General features: G+C 34.5%; 1 long non-coding RNA gene across 1 annotated transcript in view; it reads left to right on the top strand.

Annotated features, from left to right (window-relative positions):
* LOC128626001 (uncharacterized) overlaps positions 1–19,416 on the top strand; it is an 88,569-nt gene extending 69,153 nt beyond the window's left edge. The window contains exon 3 of the long non-coding RNA XR_008389878.1: positions 19,362–19,416. This is a non-coding gene — a long non-coding RNA (uncharacterized LOC128626001). The remainder of the gene's footprint in view (positions 1–19,361) is intronic.
* The last annotated feature ends 3,883 nt before the right edge of the window (positions 19,417–23,299 follow it).

Below are 23,299 nucleotides of genomic sequence, written 5' to 3'. Positions count from 1 at the left end.
TTGTCCATTTGTCCTTTATAATTGTTCTTGTAAACCCTTTATCCTTTCCCCCCATTATCCCCTCCCCTGTCTCCTCTTGTCACCGTCAGACTGCTCTCAATTTCAATATCTTTGGCTATACTTTGTGTGCTTGTTTGTTTTGTTGATTAGGTTCTTGTTAATGTTGAGATCAGATGGTATTTGTCTTTCACTGCCTGGTTTATTTCACTTAGCAGAATGCTCTCCAGTTTTATCCATGTTTTCAAAAAGGGTAGGAGTTCTTTCTTTCTTTCTGCTGTGTAGTATTCCACTGTGTAAATGTGCCATAGTTTTTTGATCCATTCATTTACTGATGGGCACTTAGAATGCTTCCAGCACTTGGCTATTGTAAATTGTGCTGCTATGAACATTGGGGTGCATAGGTTCCTCTGAATTGGTGTTTCAGGATTCTTAGGGTATAATTCCAGCAGTGGAATTGCCAGGTCAAAAGGAAGTACCAGTTTTAGTTTTTTGAGGAAATTCCATTCTGTTTCCCACAGTGGCTGCACCAGTCTGCATTCCCACCAACAGTGCACTAGGGTTCCCTCTTCTCTTCAACCTCTCTAACACTTGTTGTTTGTCGATTTGTTTATGATGGCCAGTTTGACCATTGTGAAGTGGTATCTCACTGTGGTTTTAATTTGCATCTTCCTGATAACTAGTGATACTGAGCATCTTTTTGTATGTTTCTGGACCCTCTGTCCTTGGAGAAGTGTCTGCTCAAGTTCTTTGCCCACTTTTTAATTGGGTTGCTTGTCTTTTTAGAGTGGTGTTGTGTGAGTTCTTTGTATATTTTGGAGATCAAACTATAAGGGAAACTGGTTAACTGCAAACTGAAGTAAGCTTTCTTTTCCCCAAATAGCTTTGTAAAGATTTTATTTTTTTTATAATTATCTTTTTTCCTGTCACATTTAAATTTAGGACCAGTTTAAAAAAAACAGCAAAATATTTTAGGTATTTCTGTGGATAGAGAGAGAGAGAAGATAGAACAAAGATTAATCAGAAACAAGTAATTCTTTTTAAAAAAATACTTGGATATTGTTGAATGGGGCAGGCCTCATTCAGATGGAGTCTATTACTCATAAGATAATAGAAACTGAATGCTAAAGGAATGATCTCACACTGAAATTTTAAATTAAGTGGCATTCTTATATTTGTCTCAATAAGTGTCTAAAATTTTGTCATTTTGTACAGACCAAGAACTTCACAAACTCATAGCAGGCCCAGGCATCTTTTGTTTCAAATACCTTGTCTTATTAATGTAGAAACTAAGTTCAAGAAAATACCCTGCATTCTTTAGCATTAGCATTCTGAAGAAAAACCGTTTTATTTCCAACTTAATGTTTAACTATAAAGCTAGAAAAGTAATTTAAGAACACGGTCACTGGTGTCCCCAAGCAATTATATGTTACTTAACACAACTGAGATGTAGAGGTTATTGCAACAGTTACTCATTCATTTACAGTTCAGTTCTATCTCAGCATCCTACTGGAGGTCAAAGTCTAAATGACTGCTCATGCTAGAGAAAAAAAAAGTAATCCGAGAAATTATCGAGAGACCAAGTCAGAATGACCAAACCATACACACAAATAGAACCATATCCACAATCTGTAGCAATTGTAGCCAAAAAAACAGAGCTCAGTCCATAACTACTAGCTTCCCTGATATGTCTGTCACTCTCCCTCCAATTTGGGACTTATCAGAGAAAGCCCAATATGCTTCCCTTCCCAATCACATAGGATATCTGCTAGTATACCACCAAGTTGCCCAACCTGACTCCCTCCATTTAGAGCACAACTAAAGCCTTTCCTTCTTTTTTACCCTAAAGCTTTTGTACCACCCTACCTGCTTTTGAGTCTTTCCCCAGTGCAAACAGTAATGGCCGACTCCTTTGCCATAGCAAGCTCTCAATGAATAGCCTCTGTCTACTCTTTTTTGGGTGGTCTTCACTTATGCCCACATTATATTTGTGACCGTAAAATGTATTGGCCATTTTCGATTATTGGTGAGAATAAAAAAGAATGCTAGTAATAAGATTATTGGAATACTAGATGCAATTTGTGAGTTTCTGCATAAATTTTGGTAATTGATCTGACCCAGGGAAAACAACCAGGAGCAGAAAGCAATTCATATTGTGCTTGGATAAAATGAACTTGGATATGAGAGCAAAGAAGGAGCAGGTTTTGGGGGTTAGGGGGCAATTTGAGGCTTTCCCAGGAAGATGCTGTTGTATACGTTTTACTGAGTCAGCTTTCTCTACATATTCACCTTTTCTGCTTGGCACTACTGTGGCCCGTGACTCTTTTACCTGCGGGAACACACGATTGCCCACACAGATCCCACTAGCTCCTTCCTTATGAGTTCTTACCTCCTTTCTCCTTTACCCGCTCTATTCTCAGTTCTTTCCTTTTTTTTTTTTTACCTCCCTGACTTTCCTTTCCTTAGCATCATTATGTACTTTAAAAACAATGACTAGTGTTTATGGAAAAAATAGATGCTGTATTGTGAAATTAAACTCTAGTTGGGTCAACCATTTTATTAACAAAATTAATTTGTTAACAGTAAAAGTGTGCAGTCAACTTTTTAAGACTATAGAGTTGGTAGAGTCTAATCAGATAATGAAACTAAGAAAAAAATGAAAAGAGAAAGGAAGAGCAAATTATCCACAACTAGGGAATGTTTGTATTGGCTATTCTTTTCTGCCTTTTGAGTCCATATTATTGATGTATTTCCATTAGTTTACTTTGTTTCTATAATTCTTTCAGATTGTGTTGAAGAAAGGGTTATACAAATGTGTGTACTCTTACTGCTTAACTATTTGACTTTTCTCCTACTCTTATGATAATAAAATACTAGCTACGCATTATTGCTTGCTATAGCACATGCTTGAGTTAATGAGAGGATGATTACAATCTAAATAGCCCAGTGCTACTAACTTCTGTATAGTTCTCTTCAATGCAAAGGTCATCAGCATATTTTGACATTCTAATTAGTTATAAGGCTGAGGTTTCCAAAAGTATTGGGATCAGCAGGAGGAACTGCCAGAGTTTGGCCTTTCCAGAATTAACTTCCCTTAATTAATCATTGCTAGAAATTGTTAGGAAAATCTCAGTGATTAAACAGAGTAAAGCCACATGATGCTTCTTCAGTTGACCCAAGATCTGATTTCAGTCTAAATCAAGGTTTCTCGTTTACGTTAATCACTTGTGAAAAATAAGTAGTATTTTACCCCTTCAAGACATTGCAGGATCTTCAAAACAGGTATTGAATAATCCATATAAAATAGCTATCACAAAACATAAAATTTCATATTTTATACCTCTTTAACGTGTCAAAATATTAATAATTCTGTAAGAAATGTCATTTTTAAAATACTTTCTATATTAACAGTTACTAACTTAAACATGTGTTCTCTATACGTTTTCTTGTTAGCACACATAAACTTTGAAGCTATAATTAGATTGTGAATAAACTAACCAAAAAGAAATTGATTTTACTGTATACAAGCAATACTTAAGAGGAGCCAAACATGACATCTCACAGGCGGTTTATTTATGAAAGGTTTTATGGCATTGTTAAGAGCCTAGTTTTATTAGACTATGTAGCACATAGGTGGATTAATGAGAAAATGACCAATTTATCCTCAACCTTAACAGTAAAATTTTGTACAATAGGACAATCCCTGTCTTGTCTCAGGTACAGCTGTTCTTTGTAATTGTCACAGTACTGCAAAGAGCTGAACCCTGATATATTTTTCCTATAGAAATTCTTGAGTAGCACAAATATTACCTAATTTTTAAAAAGATTTTATTTATTTATTTTTAGAGAGGGGAAGGGAAGGAGAAAGGGAAACATCAATGTGTGATTGCCTTATACGCACTCCCTCCTGTGGACCTGGCCTGCAACCCAGGCATGTGCCCTGCCTAGGAATTGAACTGGCAACCCTTTGGCTCACAGGCCAGTACTCAGTCCACTGAGCCACACCAGCCAGGGCCTGATTTTTTATTTATTATATTATTGTAACGTAGAGAAATCTGCAAGATTCTGTTCCAAGTCCTTAGTTACTGCAAAGATGCTATTTCCATATTAGGAACAAACATATCATAAAAGAAATCTCATTGTTAAGTCAGCCCCTTTCAATAAATTCTTTTTTCCTCTAGGCTTTCAGAAACAAGTTCAAAGTTAATTTGTTTTTTATAAACTTTATAAATCACAGGTTAGAGAATGCAGTGGATGCCAAATTCTTATCTTCTCTGCAATCTGGCACAGATCCCACAATGTACAATTGCTTTTGCAGTCAATACCTAAGACATTGTGGACAAACTTCCTTTCTAAATCATACCTGGAGTAAATCACATTTACTTGTCAAAACTATTCAGTTAATTCAAGGCCAGAAGCCCATAGTATTCATTGTCTGATACACCCTGTTCAGGTATACTGCCAGGCACAGGGTGAGCGTATTGTCCCAGAATCAAATGGAAATTTAGCACACAATGCTTTATCTCCCACTTCTGCCCTGCCCTGTAAGGGAGATTTAAAATTTTGTAATACGATTTTGAAGGATCCTTTTAGTTCTCTAAATGGACTCAGCCTACATATATTTTGTGAGGTAATATTGATTTTTAATAAGAGATATGACCTTTCTTCTCTAATGTATCTGAGATCTTTTAAGATTTTCATTCTCAAAAGAGAGATACACTTCAAGGAGATATTAGGTTCAGCCTGTTTCAGAAATGAAAGCTTGCCCTTAAATGGATATCTTCATGGCCTTGAGTCCATGCAAACACTTCTGAGGGTATGTAATTTAATAAAGCCTTGTTTTTGCTACTCATTGAATAGCATAAATAGCTAAAAGAGATTCCTAAAATAGACTTTCATAGAGGTTGGGAGCTGAATATTATATTTTGTAGACTAAGAAACTTTTAAAAAGTAACTTAAAGGTAGAGGTTTTAAAAAATTACTTTTTTTACTCATTTTATTTCATAAACCAGAGTTTAAAAGTAAGATATGAATTTATAGATTATTCTATAAAAATATATAGTTGTAATTTTCTTTGTTTTTACATGTTAATAAAAACAATATCGATTTTATTGCTTAGAATAAGAAATGAAAACAAATATGGCTTAAAGGCAGCATTTAAAATATTGAAATCCCTTTTCACCTATTTTATTTTATAACCCATAAAGAAAATACATGATATACACATATAGGTTATTCTGTAAAATAAATATATGTGTATTAAACTGTATGATGTAATTTAATTTCCTGTATATTTTATCCTGAGATATTAATTAAAAAATATTTTACCTCTTCTTTGCAGTAAAATCTTTAGGTTAGGTACAAGAGATTTTGGGGAAATGAGAACCCTTGACCTTTCTTTTGAAAAGAGATATTTGGAGAAGGGAAGATATTATGGAAGTCCGATCTTTAGAAATAAAAATTAGAGTAGAGCCTAATAAAGTCTTAATTGGACGTGTTCAAAGCATCCTAAGACTAGAAAACAGAGGTAATTTCCATGGTATTTCTTAAGCCTTGTATGCATATTTGCTACTTTTGTTAGTTTCTCAGTATTTAGTAGAAGAAAACGTTATTCAAAAGGTTTGAATTGACTTCATAATTGAAATGTCAGAAAGCTTTCATTCAGAAGCCAGACTAGGACTAAGAGTAAGAAAGCACCACAAGGCCATATTTCTAAAACAGTTATTCAAACATAATATATGGGTTTTGTTGTTCTAATCCTTAATGCACTGTCATGTGCTTTTGGTCTATAGTAAAGCCAAATTGTGCTAATATGTTCAATTATTGAAAATGATAGGTGAAAGATGCCTTTATACTAAGGAAGGCAATTTTTTGTCATAACATTCAATTATTTTACTGAATTTCATAAAAATGTGCATTAGTCAGTCACCCAGTACATTAATAACAACTTGATGGGTGGATGTAAATAATTGCTTTACATAGCAGCCAGTTTCATTTTTCTCATTGTTTCTGTGAATTGCACTCAGGGACAATCAGTCACCCTGGACTATCTTACTACTGAAGCACCTCTCAGCTGGTCCTTTCCAGCTTTAGCCTCAACATCATGCTGGGGCTGCAGCTCTCTCCTCTTGCTCATTGACTCCAGTGACCTCCTGCATCATCTACATTCATTCACTTTTTTACCTGCAGACTGTTCTCCATACTCCAGCAAGAGTGATTGTTACAAAACGCAAAACTCTTTACATTATCCCATGGGGGAAAACAAAATAAAACAAACAAAAAACTCAATGGCTTCTCACTGCTTTCAAAGAAAATTCTATGAGTTAAGATGGTCTCTCATATCCTCATGATCCAGGTCTTGACTGACTTTTCCTGCCTCATTCCTACCAAGTCACAAATCTGTCTGTGCACCAGCCACAGAACAGCCTTTCTGTCCCTCAAAAATGACATATACTTCCCTGTCAGGATAATCTTTCCAAATTCTGTATGTATAATTAATCTTTTAGCTCTTACAGAAAATTTATTTTCTTATTGCAGAATTCAATTCCTCAAAGTCAAGTTCCTATTAGAAGGTTTTATGATACAATGTATATTTCTTTCATAGAATTTACCCAAGTTTATTAGACAATTATTGCAATATTGATTACTGATTGATCAGTACTACCACAATGTAAGTTCTGGTTTATTATGTTCTAGGATTTGGTTAGAATTTTATTAAATGGTCGTCACATATTATAGGACAGAATAACCTGATTATGTTTATTTTTCTGTTTCTCTCACTGTGTAAGATGTATCTTTTTCTTTTTCCTTTTTTTCTCTCCTCCCTCAAAAGTCAAATGTTGGTTCCTTGAAGACATCAACAAATTTCCAGTGATGAGCTAAAAGGCAAAAAAGTAGTGTCAAGGTCAATATAAAAAATATATTTCATAGTTTATCAAATATTCAAGAATATTTAGGCACTAAGGAAACATTATTTTATCTAATTATATTAATATTTTCAAAATTACCTCAACGTTCAGTGAGGCCAGACTGTGAAATAATCATTAAAATTTTGCATCTGGATGTGCAAGTGTTGGGCTTCCTATTTATTGACTGGTATGAATTCTATAACTGCATAACTCATTGAATCATGCTGTGAGCTGATGTCCACTATATAAGGATTTCTTTCCATTTATCCTGCTGCTCTTGTTTGCAGTAATAAATCAAAGTGTCATAGGCCATATGCCAAGGAGAAACAGAATTCAATTTTAGAGAAATGTGAAGAAAAGTTCAGCTCCAAGCAGGGTGGATTCAGAGAGTGTAATCAAGAGTCATCAGCACAAGCCTCAAAGGAAGAACTAAGTAAAATGAATGAGCCAGTTAAAAGCCATCCATTTCCTGGCCCATGTTGCTCAGTTTGTTGGAGAATGGGCCCAGGAATTAAAGGTCTCAGGTTTGACACCCAGTCAGGGCACAGGCCTCAGTTGCGGTTTCAGTCCAGATCATGTACGTATGGGAGGCAACATGATTTTTCTCCCTCCCTAAAATCAATAAAAATGTGTCCTCAAGTGAGGATTAAAAAAAAAAAAGCTATGATTACAACTGGAAAAGACCAAGATGTTAATAAAATATTCTTAAAAAGATGTATTCTGGATCTGCCTTTTCCTACTTGTGTTTTTCTACAACTTTAAGTTACCACATGGCAATGGTTCTTACGCTGCCCATACTGCTAGTGAGAATACAAGAGTAAAATATTAGCTATTGTTTTCTCACATTGGCTATATTAGAAACAATTGGAAGCTATAATAAGGGGACATTAAACCTATATTTTATTACTCACAGAAGCACACTAAAACTCTGTCATTATGAGCTTGATGGTTTAAAATTGTATGGGTCCTTTGACAGACACTTCCTAGTAAAATTTGGTTTTCTTTTATTGTTAAAAGCAAATCTTTAAAAATGTGTACTACAGGCATCGTCAATTAAAAATACTATGAGCAGAGAATAATCTGATTTAGATTTAGATTATTTATATGTTCTCACAGTTTATGGAGTGGTAGTTTTCTATTCTCTAATTGTAGAAAGAAATCTAGAAAAACTAAACTCTGCTTTACTATTCTTTTAAAGGCAACACAAAGATGCATTTTTGTGTTTATAGTGAGAATTCATTTAAATTTGATTTTGAAATTAAATGTCGGGTGTGTTATACAATTAAAGTTTTTGTCATGAAGTCTAAAAAGAAAAGAAGCCACTATATAGGTCAAGCCTACGGAGAGATAACTGACTTTTAACAGATAAAACTCTATTTGTAATCAAATTGTTTTGAAAATAAGAATAAATCTTTAATTATTTCCTGTCCAATCAACTTCTATTTTAAGCAAGTTGTAAGTCTAAACAGTAATCATTTTATGTGCCTTGGACAAAATAAGAAGTAAACTTACTGTGTTTAAGTGTTTAATGTTCTTAATATATACTAAATAAATATACACATACATACATACATGTGCATATTTATAATATAGGTAACATGTATATATGTGTACACATATATATGCATTTGAGAAAATGGAATGTACTATATGTGTAGTATATATTAAAACACTTCTCAGGGAATAGAAAAATTAGCTGAACACAGTCATTATTTCACAGTGCCGCCTTAAAAAATAAGTAACTTTACTAAGAAAGGCAACTGTTTCATTCTCCTCTGTTTCATATTGCCTAATCATGTTAACCATTTTCACTTTTTTTTTGACTATTCTAGGCCAATAGGCACACACACCGGAGAGGAGGCAGACTGGAGCTCTAGAAATAGCCAGAATGTGAGTGTAAAATAAAATAAAGAAAAAAAAGAATAAACACTGGGCTTATCAAAATTTTTGAGGCAGTGGTTCCTCCCAAAATTCTCCTTAAGGATACAACATGATTTGTTAACCTAGTAAATAATATTGGGTTGTTCTGTTTCACTGGACCCTCTGCGAGGACTAGAGCCCTGACTATGAACTATAGTTGATAGTACAGGGAACCTCAGATTTTAGGCTCTTCAGTTTTATTGTTATACTTCCTCATATCCACAGGCAATCTCTGTATTTCTGATGAAAGCCTAGATAGTTCTTTCAAGTTCCACGATGTCGATATTTTCAAGCTGGTTACTCTTAACAATCTCCTTGTCTTTAATCCAGCAAAATCCACTTTAGACAAACTTGTCTCTAAATAATGAGAAAAATTTGATGAAATATATTCCAACCAAGTTCATCCAACTCTGTCCCTTTAACAGTATTATGTCATTGGTGAATTCAGCTTTGTCGACAGCCTCTGACCTGTCAGACACTGTGCTTCTTTTCTGAGGAAAGAGATTTCTCTTGTTCTTCAAAATAGATGTTGTTTGTCCACATTTGCATCACTCTATTTAAGTTACGTCGAATAACTGTCTCCATTCATGGTTGGTGATACTGCACTGTACTGATGAATGCTCTCTACCAAGGGTTGTTAAATATGTTGGTGTCTAGAGTCCTTTGCTCCCTTAAAACTGAGAACCCCAGAGAATTTTATGTTGATTATATTAATAATAAAACACTATAAAATAAAAGCTACTGATTTTAAAATTACTTATTGATTTAAAAAAAGATAAAATAAGACCCTACTGCATGTCAAGACAAATAATATATTTTGTTAATAAGAGTTATTTCTCATAAAAATTATGACAAGAGCTGTATTACAATTTAAAAAATCTCTTTGCTTTCTGGCTTACTTTTTTCCATATGCAATCTCTTGAAATATATAATTTTGATTGAGGTGTTGAAGGCAATTTACCCTCCCTCACACAGGTATACAATTAGAAAAGGGAGAAATAGGTTATTGACTTTTTAAGATAATTTTGGATTACGTTCTATACCATTCCTAAACTTATCAAATGGTCATATTTTAATATAAACATTTTGATGAAGTATAATTATAACATTTATCAGTTTCAAGCGTGCAACCTCCGTAATTTTTGAGTAACTGTAACAATTCAACATTTATATATAGTGCAAAATGATCACATTATGTCTGATTAATATCCAACATCATATATAATGACAACATTTTTGTCACTATGGATTCCTTTAGCTTTTCCCTGTCTGAAAATGTTTTATCTCTCTTTTTTATTATAAATTATAGACTTGCTGAGTAGAGCAACTTGGTTGTAGGTTCTTGGTTTTAATACTTTGAATATTATATGCCATTTTTTTCTGGCCTGCAAAGTTTCTATTGAGAAATCAGCTGACAATCATAAGGGGAGGTCCCTTGTAGGTAACTTAACTGTTTTTCTCTTGCTACATGTAAGATTCTCTCTTTGTCTTTAACCTTTGGCATTTTAGTTATGATGTATCTTGGTTGGAGCCTCTTTGGGCTTATTTTGTTTGAGACCGTCTGTACTTCCTGGACTTCTGTGTCTATTTCCTTTCCCAAGTTAGGAAAGTTTTCAGTCAAATAGGGTTCCAATTTCTTGCTTGCTCTCTCTCTTTACAGTTTTTCTTGTACTCCCATGATGTGAATATGAATGTTATTATGCTTATTGTCTCAGACATCTCTTATACTATCCCTATGATTTTGGATGCTTTTTTCTTTCATTTTGTCCTATTTCTGCTACCTTGTCTTCCAGATCACTGATGTGATCCTCTGCTTTATGTCGTTTTAGGCTGAGTCCCCCTAATGTATTCATATCTGAGTGGTTCTTTTCTGTGATTTCTATAGTTGCTGAAATTCTGAGTTCATCTTTTCTCATTGAGCATTTATAACCCATATTTTGAACTCCATATTTGGGAGACAGCTTGACTTCATTTTGTATAGTTCTTTTTCTGAGTTTTGTCCTTCATTTGGGACATATTTATCTCCTTATTTTGGCTGACTCTGTGTGTGTGTGTGTCTGTGTTTCTATACCTGGAGATCTGTAGTATCAGTCAGTCTTGGCAGAATGACATTATGCAGTAGTTTTCACATGAGGACCATTAGTGCGGTCTCCCTGGCCCCCTGAGCTAAATGTGTAGGCATGTGCCTTGTGTGGGTATGTGTCCTCATGTTGTAGTTGAGCTTTTGTTGTTGTTGGCACATTAGTTGGACTGACCCTCAAACGGGCAGACTGTGAGGGGCTTGCCATGACTATAGTAGGCAAACTGTTTTGCAGCTGACTCCACAAAGCAGGAGTTGTTTCAGAGGTACACTGGTACCACCAAGTGTGCTGTTTGGGGTTTGTCATTTGTGGGGCTTGCCGGGTAGTGTTTTGGTGTAGTCTGAAGGTGGGCACCAGATGTGTTTATTCTGAAGTCCCTTGGGAGGGGCCCTGGTACAGAGGAACTTCAGCTCCCATCTGTGCTAGGCTTGGAGCCACCTGGTGGAGCTAAGTGATTTATAGTTGGTTGCTTCTTTTGCTGCCTTGGAGGTTTATGAGAAAAACTATCCTGCAAACCAAGGCCAGCTGCCAGTAGTTCAGGCTTGGAACTCTTTGGTGGGCTGTACAATGTAAGCTGAGGCCACCTGCCAGTTGAGACAGGTTTGTGGCTTCCAAGTTGAAGATACATTCCATGCCTACACTTGCCTCAAATTATGGCAGAGTCAGTGCCTCATTATCAAAGTAACAAGACATACTGTACTGGTTTCTGCTTGTGCTGTGTTTGGGGCTACTTAGTAAGAGAAACAGGGCACACTGAAGCCAGCCCATGCTTGTCTGAGGTTTTTGGATATTTGAGAGATTCTAGGAAAGTTTTCAGAATAAGCTGAAGTGGGTCAATTGTGTGGAAAACCTGCAGAATGTGGCTTGTGCTGAGCATGCAAGTTGAGTTGGGCAGGATGTCTGGGTATCACCAGGGTAAGGGAGATTGTGTTGGCCTGTTTAATGGAGAGCTCAGATTAGGTACCTGCCTGAGCCTGTCTGCTGGTTAGGAGAAAGACTCAACAAAACAGCCATGGTCCCTATCAGTGCTTTTGGACTTGGAGAGTGCTGTCCTGATTTCTGCCCCTCCAACCCTCACCTTGAAGCTAGTCCATTCAGTTACTACCTGTGTATCCCTGGTGCTATTTGAGCTACTGCCTCTATTTTGGTGCCCAAGGGACTGTGAGTGAGCTCATGTAGAGTCCCCTCAAGAGGAATGCCTTAGACTCCTGCACCCTTGGAAGCAATCCTCTGGTTTTTATAGCCAGATGCTATGTGGACTCCTGTTCCCAGCTGTGGTGCCTGAGGTTGGGAGGCCTGATGTGGGACTGGCACCCCTTGCTTCTTAGGGGGCCTCTGAAGACAAGATAGTAAAACTTCCCAAGAAGTAAAACTTCCCAAGAAGTAAAACTTTCCAAGAAGTAAAACTTCTTCCCATAGTAAAACTTCTTTCAGAATAACAATTCCCGTTTCCTGTGACATTTATGAAATGACTGATTCCAAATTAGCTCTTATATTTTGTGATGTGCATGTATGAATCAATTTATTCATATATGTGTCATTACTTTAAAAACCTTATGTTTACCTGTAATAATCTGGCAATTCACTGGGAAATGGTTAGATGTGACTCTCTTTATTCACTTATCAGCACTGATGAGACCATTCAAACTAAAGATTCATATTATTCAACTTTTGAAACTCTAATTATTTATACCTTATAAATTTTAATTGAAGTAACAGTCAAAATTAGGCATTTTCTTCATTTCACATACAAGAAAATTGAATTTTAATATATGTCTCATGTGACTATAGTGAAGATAAGAATCAATGTATATGTATGAAGGGTCAGTACACAAACAATATGGAGAATCCTATGATGACCCTTTATTCTTCAAAATTAAATAACTTTTACTTTGGAAATTGCACCACTACCTTAAGATTATATATATATCTTAAGGTATGCACACGGACATATATACACATATATATTCACATAAATATAAAAGATAAAGGTGAATAAATATATTTTATTATATTTGTCAATCTAAAAAAATTAATGTTGGATAAGGTTCAGTTACCACCAACACACACAGACATTATAAGAAGACTGGGAAACAAATCTCAAAATATGCGGAGAGTAAAGGAAATTAGGCAGCTGAGAACATGGCCTAGGTTAGTGCAAATGAGTAGTCTCATATCACATCACTGGTTCTGCCACCACTCAAAGAACTGTCACAGTGGACATCACATTCGACTGACTTTCCACTGCAGACAGCCTTTTCTCACTCCTGAGCGTAACTGGAATGCTTTAGTCCTTCAGCCACTCAGTGTGATGTTAGCTGTTGGTGTTTCATAGATTTCCTTTAACAGGTGGAGGAAATTACCTTCTATTTACTTCTACTTTACAGAGGCTCGTTTGCAGGAATTGATGTTGAATTTCTTGAAATATGTTTTCCTTCTATGCTGAAATGACTATATTTTAATTTTCAGTTTGTTAATGTGGTAAGTTACATTGATTGACTTCTTATCCTCACCCAAGAACATGCTTATTGATTGTAGAGAGGAAGGAAGGGAGTGGGGGAAAGAGAAAGAAACATCAATGTGAGAGAAACATAAATCAATTGCATCTGACACGGGTCCTGCCGGGGGACCAAACCCTCAGTCTAGGTATGTGTGCTGATGGGGAATCGAACCCACAACCTTTTGGTTTACAGGATGATGCTCAAGCCAACTAAGCCACACTTGCAAGTGCTGATTGACTTTTTAAAATGTTAAGTCCAAACCTGTACTCTTGGTATTAAACCCCACTTAGTTATGGTGTATTATAGGTTTCATATATTGCTGGATTCAATTTGCTAAAATTTTGCATCTATGGACATTAGTCTATAGTTTTCTCTCCTAATATTTCTGTTTAAAATTCTTATCAGGGTGAACTTTACCTCATATCTTTTTGCTTTTGGTTTTGATCAAAAACCACTTTGGTTTTATTGATTTGCACTATTGGTTGCTATTAAATTAATTTTTTTATCCTTGATATTTTTTATGCTTACTTAGAATATAATTTGTTCTTCTTTTAGTTTCTTAAGTTGGATGCTGAGATCATTGATTTAAGACCTTTCTACTTTCCTAGAAGATATATTTTAATTTATAAATGTTTCCCCATATATTGCATTAACAGTATGGCATCCCTATAATTGATATGTGATTGAGGAGCCCTGGTTCTGGTTAAAAACCTGATGTCACATAAACGTAAAAAAGAAAAAGCCAAACTCATAAAACTAGAGACTAAAAAGTGAATGCCAGGTACTTGGTGTGGGGAGGGAGTGGTGAAATACAATATTGGTCAAGGCTACAGACTTAGTTATAAGTCCGGGAATCTATTATATAGCCTGGTGACTATAATTGATAATAATGTATTTATTGTGTACCTTAAATTTTCTGTAAGAGTAGATCTTGACTGTTCTTACCATAGAAAAGGTAACTATGTGAGGAGATAAGTATGTTAGTTAACTTGATTGTGGTAATCGTTTCACAATATACTCATATCAAATATTCATTTTGTATACCTTTAGAAATCATGTTGTACAACCTAAACATATATGATCATTATTTGTAAATTATACCTCAGTAAGCTGAAAAAACCCAACTGTGTATAATTATTTTAGGCCCAATTATAGAAAATTGCACAGGCTTTACCTTGCTAGTTTCACAGGGAGAGCTGCCCTCCCCACACGAGGTCTGGTGCATAGCCAGCGTACCAAAAGGGGATTGCAGTTATGGTCTCAAGTTCTCCTGGCCAGCTATTTCTAACCGAAGTGTCTTCATTCTGAGTCTCTTTATCTGGGGCATTGCATGAAGGTCTCCTTCAGTCACCTCCCAAAGTCTCTTTATTGGAGAGGTAACAGGAAACCATAAGGCACTGCTTTCACTATGACTCTATACCTAGTACTTTTCCATACCCAGCCCTTCCTTCATCTCTTCTCAACCCCAGAGTACACACAACTGCTGAGGCATTTTGTTCAGGGCTCCTTTAAAAGGGAGATCCACCTCACTCTGAACCAGGAAGTGCACTGTCCCACGGGGGAAGATACTGTAGATGGGAGGTGGGTAGGAACTTTCTGTGGTTTTAGACTCCTGCTTATACCAACAAAGAAAGTGCCTGAGGCCTAAATTAAATTCTTCCATATGTGATTTGTTGGTTTTAATCAGCTACTTTAACACCTGGCAACTCAGCTCTCTCTCTCCTATTGCAGCTGAGCTACTGACAGTTGTTTTTATTTATATTCGCTTCAAACAATTTTCGAAATCGCTGTTTGATTCATTCTTTGACCCATGAGTTATTCAGAAATGTGTGACCATTTTCAAATTTTAGAAAATTGTCTAATTTTCTGTCTCATTACTTTTTAACTAAAATGCATGTGGTCTGAGGAAATGTTTTGTATCAATTGAATTATTTTAAATTTATTGAGTTGTTTTCTGGTTCAGAATATTGTCTTAGTAAGCGTCCCAAGTGCACTTGAGAAGAATGTCTATCTTGTTGTTGGTTGAAATAGTCTACAAATGCTAATTCAGTCGGTTGGAGAATGCTGTGTAAGTCTACTGTGTCCTTGCTGAGAGTAGGTCTCCTGGTTGTATCAAGCATTGAGACAGTGATATTGTAATCTCTAATTATAATTGTATAATTTTTATTTACACTTGTAGTTCTATCATTTTTTATTGGTAGATGTACTTATATTGCAAATACCACATTATCTTGTTTTTATAGTTGTTTAAATGGTAGTTTGTCTGTTAGAGATGTAAATAGTAAGACAATAAAGTGATACACATTTATTCTTGGGGTCACTGTTTCTGACATGCTTCATTCCTTTATGTATACCCACATTTCCATCTGTTGTCATTTTCCTGAAACACATCCTTTAACCCTTATAAGTATAGATCTGCAGGAGATTAATTCTTTAGATTTTATTTCTTTTTTTAAACGTTCAGAATATTTATTAAGACATCTTGATTTAATCTTTTAATTTTTTCCCATTACCATTTAGTCATCTCTTACCCCCTTCCCCTAAGCAATCACCCCTCTGTTGTCCATATGTTACAATTTCTTTATTTCAGTTGTATTTTTGAAAGAGATTTTCAGTGGGTATTGTGGGTTGACAATTCTTCCATGGTACTTTAAACATGCTGCTTCATTTTGTTCTCATGCTTTCTGGGGAAGAAGGTCTGTCATCCTTACCTTTGATCTTTGGTACAGAATGTGTCTTCTAACTTTAAGATTTTTATTTTTATCCCTGTTTGATCAATTTGATTTTGCTGTTTGTTGATGCTGTATTCTTCATATTTGTTGTGTTTTGGATTTGTTGAGCTTTGGATTGATAAGTGTGCTTTCATAAAAAACCTGGTTATGGATTATTTATCAATAGTTTTTCTGCTCCCTGCTTGAGCATCTCCAAATACATATACATCAGACTGTTTGATGGTTTTCCACATATCACTGAGGCCTTTTTTCATTGTTGAAATTCTCTTTTAACTTCTCATTTTTAAAATTCTTTTTTCTCTAGTGTTTGTTTTGGTAGTTTCTATTACTATAACTTTAAGATTACCAATTTCTTCTACCATGTCTAATTCATATTAATCTTATTGAACATAATTTTCATCTGAGATCATTGCAGTTTTTAACCTCTAGAAAATACATCTAAGTCTTTGCTTTATATTGTCCGTGTTGCTAGTTGGTGGCATATGGACTATAATAACTCCATGTCCTTCACTTCTAACTTCTGTGTTAATTCTGTATTGGTGATCATTGATTTTCTTCTTATGATAGGTCCTGATGTTTGCTTTTTTGAAAGCCTGATAGGCTTCATTGAGATCAGCGTTATACATTTTACCTTGTTTGGGTGCTGGATATTTCTATATTGCTTTAGAAATTCTTCAGCTCTCTTCCCAAATACAGTTGCATTACTTAAAACATACTGATCCTGACTATATGGTTAATTAGGCCTGGACATAGCATCATTCAGTCTAGAGTTATTTCTCAGTTGTAAAGGAAGACTTTCTTGAGTGAACTACCCAATTCCTTCTCCAGTCTGACTTCTTAGAGGTGCCTGATACTGTTCTCTAATATTTTCAGATGTTCCCCCCAGTATGTGGTAGTTTACTCACACATATTCACTGATTAGCACTCTCCCAATCTGCGCATGTGTCTAGCATCCTCTTTATGCTCAGTTCTCTTCTATTTAGCAATGTTCTGTGAAACCCAGCCATAGTTATCTCTATGAATTCCCAGCTTTCCTTTTATATCTCAAAGTATCTACTTCATCTGTGGTTTCCCTACCTCTCTATTGAAGCCTGGATCAGTGATAGAGATTTCCTGGCTTGTTCTATATCCCTCAAGGATCACTCTTATTATGTGAAATGCAGTATATTTGAAATTAATATATATGACTAATTTTTTAAGTTATTTCAGATATTTTTAAGTAGGGTAAACCCTGTCATTTCAATTAATTACATCTTTGGAGGAAAAACAGAATTCTTATTTAAATGGTTTTAATATGTAAACATTTATCACTCACCTGATGGTTTCTTGGTTCGAATCTGGTGCTCTCTCCACTGTGGCTTGAGTTCTATTCCCAGTCATGGTTTAACCCATGCCATGTTCCTGGCCCCCATGTTGAAAAGGAAAAGGAAAAACTGACAAGGATATAGCACAAACCCACTCAGTCACTTTAAATTCTTACTGTTAAGTGAAATATTACCTATGTTATAAAATTTACCCAGTGAAGTTTATACATATATGAATTTGACCTGTTTATCTCCTATGCCATTTATGAATATATACAAACATTTAGTTATGAAAGAGAGAAATCAAGCTTAATGAGGCAAGTGTATTGGTGTTAAGTCACAGGTAAAAAATTAAAGAAAAATAATGATTTAGAAAGTGTTTTGATAGTCACAGTCCCACCTGATTAAATTCAAATTGCCGTGTAGTCAGGAGAACATTTGGTACAAATATTGCCTAAACTGTGCTGTCCAAATTGCTAGGTAACATTGAGACTAGTTAAGGAAAGAAACTAAACAGGTCCAGGTGTTAAGTAACTGTTGTTTATTAGGGTAAATACTATTACTCACTAGAAGATATACACTATTTTAAGAGGTATTTGATGAAACATTAGATATTTAATTATTATTTGAGCTTGCTTTATTTAATTATTATTTGAGCTTGCTTTAACAGTCCCTGGATAAACAAATTAAATGATAATTATTAAAAGTTAAATTCTTATAAAAACATTGTTTAGCACATTTGTTTGGGTTAGGTTTCAATATTTAGTTCCTTGGGTACATGTTGCTAATTTATAGGTAACTGATGCTCCTGTGCATTGAAGCACATACAAGAATACACTTGAACACTTAGTTTTATATGAGCCACTGACCAGTTCATGACAATATGGCAGTGATATATATTCTCCAAAGTATTTAATATCCATTGTGAGACCCTTTCTCTGTCAAATTTTATGATAAAAATTGTGAAGAAATTTTTGATTTTAAATGGTGGAGGCAAACCTAGAAACATTCAGAATCCCTGAGTAACTTTATGATAATAATTGTCTAAGAGAATTGCTCAGACCCAGAGTGAAATTTGCATGGCAGAAACATATTTTATTATTTTATTTTGTTAAGCCAATGAATTATTTGATTTTGCTGTAATACCTAGCCAATTCTAAGTAATATAGAATCTGTGATATGGTGGCTAATTAAATTATATTACTTCTATGCCAATATTTTAAATATGATTATACTCAGTATAAATCAAGTCATAATTTTATAAATCAAGTTATAATTTTAATTAATAAATATATTATAGTATTAAATTAGAAATTGTGTTTATTTCTGCCTAATGCAGAAAACAGTTAAGAGCTATATGGTAGAATATTACTTGGCTAAAAAGAAAAATAATGAAATCTTACTATTAGCTACAGTATGAATGGACCTAGAGGGTATTATGCTAAATGAAATAAGTCAGTCGGAGCAAGACAGATACCACATGATCTCCCTTATATGTGGAATCTAAGGAACACAAGAACCTAAACACAATAGTAACAGAAGCTTAGATACATGGAACAGACTGACAGCTGCTGGAAAGGAGGGATGGAGGGAACAGTATGAAAGATCGTGAAGGGATTAACCAAAGAACATTTACATACAATCCATGGGCACAGAAAACAATGTGGGCATTGACTTATGAAGGAGAGAAGGTGGAGCTGGGGGAACAATTATAGTAGAAAAAACAAGAAACCAAAATATATATGTGATTATTTACATATACATACCAACTAAAACTTAATGAAATATTAAAACATGTAATAAAAAGTAATGAAACATATTAAATGTATGCTAATTCAAGTGGGTTTAGCATAGCGAAATTTTGTAACATTTTTTATGTTTGTGTAAAGGCTTTTATTTATTTATTCTTCAATTACAGATGTCCCCAATCCCCACCCCCTACTAACTCTCCTAAGTGAGCTGCAAAGGACAAGGTGAGTGACCCAGATTTGGTTGCCTCTTGCAGGTCCCCAAGTGGGGACCTGGTCTGCAATCCAGGCAGTGGTAACACACAAAAAAACACATCAGATTATTCAGGTATGTTGCTCATAATAATTATCATCTGACCTTGAGCTATAATAATAATATATATTGTGCTCAGGGTTTTTCACTATTTAGCATGATCATATCATAGCCACATTTCAATCATAGCTATCTCATCTCTTACTGTAAGTCTTTTATGGATCTATTTGTCTTCAGTATTAGTATTCCTGAAAATTCAATAGTGCTTACACACTCAAAATTGCACTTCTAACACTTAAGTGTTTTATTTCTCTTTATACAGCAGCTGCTTGTGTGCTGGTGTTATTTTGGGTTTCCCTGAAGTCCAACCCAAGAAGAGATTCATTTAAATGATCTTTGGAATCAATAATAATTAAAGACATTTCCTGTGAGCACTCTAAACTCAAGGAGTATGTAAAATTAGGTGGGCAATGACTCATCAGCTAACAGCTCTGCTAGGAAAAATGTGAAATTTATACAACATGATCTAGTTAAAGTAAAAAAATATGCCTTATTCAAATCTTTTTTTGTGATGGTTTTTTTGTGGACTAATCATAATCAAATAAAATTAGAAATGTGCAAGAAACATTGAGACTCTAAAAATCTAAACTTATAGGAAATTAAAAAAACAATGATCTAAACTTGAATAGAAATTCATATTGTTATTGTAAAATATGAAAAAATGATTTTTGATAGGAGATATTTCTTTGTTAGAAAACTGACCCTTTTCACAAACAAGTGTTTTTACTTCTCCACATCACTCACAACATGCTATTAAAAGTTGTTCCTCAGAAAAATAACAAATCTCTTCATGCTGTGAGCTGGTGAAATTGCAAACAGCACCAACATCAGGCTGGATGTTGATGCCTAAGCTCTAATGGATGGCACCTGAGTATGCGAATGAAGCCAGGGCCTAATTATAAGCTGTGGTCCCTCTAATTCCATTGCTGCCCCTCATCTTTGCTTTTCATGGTTGTGCCCCATAATGTATGTTTGGTGGGAGATATCATGCAAGGTACCAACACTTATGCCATGAAATCCTGCTCTTTGTTGTTGGTCTATATGTATATGGATTATTATGTTAATTTCAAGTCAGTATCCTTGCCTTACTCAAAGTCATATGAATAAAATACAAAACAAAATTAGACAACACTGGCCAAAGAGATATATTTCTTATGAGCAGAATTTTGGGTAACTTCAAATTAGTGTTAGTAGGCAGGGACTCAGTCTGCCTGTTCAGTGTCTTCTCCCTGAGATCTGTTTCACTGGAGCACTAGCAAGGCTAACTGGTAAGATGTTGAAGGAGCAGAAAGAGCATTTGGTAAATGCTGTTGTAAGTATGCAGTCGTTCTGTCCTGTAAATCATGTGGTACAAATCAGAAATTGAGGAAAATAATAAGTTATTAAAAGTAATGTTTAGTCTTGGTTTGGATTTTTAGAGTTTTACTGAGTTTCTCAAATGCTTTCTTGATAATAGTCTCTTTATGCTTTGGTTACTCTCTATTATCTCAGAGGCAGAGAATGGAAAATAGTGAAGGACAAAAGATAAAATGAGTCACTAAAGTAATTGACACCTCGTTAGCTTTACAAAATCCAGTCTTCTTTTCCCTGAATAGCATTAAAGCCCGGAGCAGACTAAAAGGTTTTGTCAAATTCCAGGCAATGAGAGGAAATGAAATAGTCCAACTAGTTAAAAAATGCATGCCCTTACCAGAGCTGAATCAAGATTAATTTAACAACCTAGTAAGGAATTGTAGGACACTTGCGAATTGTAAAAGAAATTGTTTTTTAAATATATATGTGTATGTGTGGGTGTGTGTTTTAACCTTTTTAATTCATGAAAAGTTTGCAAGCAAAACTGTTTCTATGCATACCAATCAAATAACAGTAGCACCTTTATCAGACATTAAGCCAGCAAGCCTCTCCTAAATACCTACTGTGTACAGGGCGTTATAAAAAGTTAACTAGGAAATGCACACTTGTGTAGAAACATACAAAGAGCAATTGTCCCTATTACAAGATATTTAATGTGGATTGAGGAAGATAAATTGCATGCACAAATTAAATAGCCAGATAATATACTGTAAGCAAACATAAGATGTTGAAATATAATATACAAAGCAAACATAAGATGTTGAAATATAATATACAAATATAATTAAAAATCAGAAAATAAAAAGAAAACAATTGGTACAGTAGTAAGAAGACTATCTTGGACTCAACAAAAGAATATTCAATGTATCTTGTACTTACTTGGTGAATGACGTTGGCGGAATCAAGCATCTTTCAATTCCCATCATTCATAGAATAAGAATGACTAATAAAATGTACATGATAAGTTTGGTGTAATGAGACAAAGAATAGGATTGTGCTTTAACAATTGTAAATTACCAGTAAAGTGAAAAGTTTTGTTAGGAAGGACCATTTTACTCTGGGGTGCATGTTGCTGCTTTGCTCATGTATATAGTTAGAGAATATAACTGGGAGGAAGCTTTCTACATCATCTCCTACTACATCTTTATTTTACAGATGACAAAACTGTGGCTCACAAAGTTAAAATAAATTTTATGTCTTATTTTTTAAAAAATAGACTTTTGGAATATAGTAATAAGTAGAAACATGTAGCTGTTATTACTTCTCATTTAGGTTTTCACAAAATCAACACTATGTATTCTTCCTGACATTAGAAATGAAAATATCACAAACCTACAACTCAAGAAGCTCAAACACTAGACAGAAGACAGCTATTAGTGCCCTCCCCAAGAAAAAGTGTTTTATAATTAGTCTACATTAATGGTATGGTGGTAGAAATATAAGACAAAAGTTCTCTTAATTTAGAAATGTATGCCACTATATGTTTAAACACATGTTAATTTTAGATTATATCCCTATACTTTTTAGTTAGAAAAAATGTTTCCTTTGCACACAAGCCAGAAATCAAATTAAATGTCTTTAATTGTCTATTCCTAGGCAGAGAGATCACTTAAGAAAATGGCATTATGAAAAAATGTTCATACTTTTATTCTAATTTTCTGATCATAGTCACTTAAAAGATTATACTTGCCTAGTATTACTAATAATAATCAGGCTCTAATAGTCATACATTGGATCACCTGGAAGACTGGGAAGTCTTGCAAAGTCTATTTGAGAAGGTTTGCATGTCTAGTTGATCATTTAAGTTTTGCCTTAGCCAGAAGTTATAAGTTCTATTAATCCTATCCAAAATGCCAGGAATTCTTTAATGACTACACATGGGTTTCTACAACTTTTTTTTCTTATTATAAAAAAAATTATCTGGATATGTAAATAAGTTCTTACAGTCAATTTTTATAGATTATACATTTAAATAATACTAGAATCATACTATCCTTTGTATTTTCATGGTATCAATTTTAATGTCTTCTGTCTAATTTGTAATTTTATTTAATAGAATCCTTTCATTCTTTTTTGCTAAGTGTAGAAAAAAAATAAAGACCCCAAATAGCTAAAGCAAACCTGAGGAAAATGATCAAGCCAGAGATATCACAGTTCCTGATATAAAATTATAAAGCTAGAGTAGTAAAAACAGTGTGGATGCTGTCACAAGAATAGACACATAGAACATAACAGAATTAAGAATCCAAAATTAAACCAATTACATAATATTCAAAAAGAGAGCCAAGAACACCCAATGCTGAAAGGGTAGTCTCTTCAACAATCAGTGCTGGGAAAACTGGATATACAGAGTCAGAACAATGAAAGTGGACTCCTATCTTATACCACTGACACAAATTAATTCAAAATGAAGTAATGACTTAAACATAAGACCTGAACAAT

Source organism: Artibeus jamaicensis, unplaced genomic scaffold (genome assembly GCF_021234435.1).
Source record: "Artibeus jamaicensis isolate MK-2021 breed Jamaican fruit bat unplaced genomic scaffold, CSHL_Jam_final scaffold_1964, whole genome shotgun sequence".
In the NCBI taxonomy this organism is placed as follows: domain Eukaryota; kingdom Metazoa; phylum Chordata; class Mammalia; order Chiroptera; family Phyllostomidae; genus Artibeus; species Artibeus jamaicensis.
The sequence above is the reverse complement of the archived record's forward strand: the minus strand, read 5'-3'. Positions and strand labels throughout refer to the sequence as shown.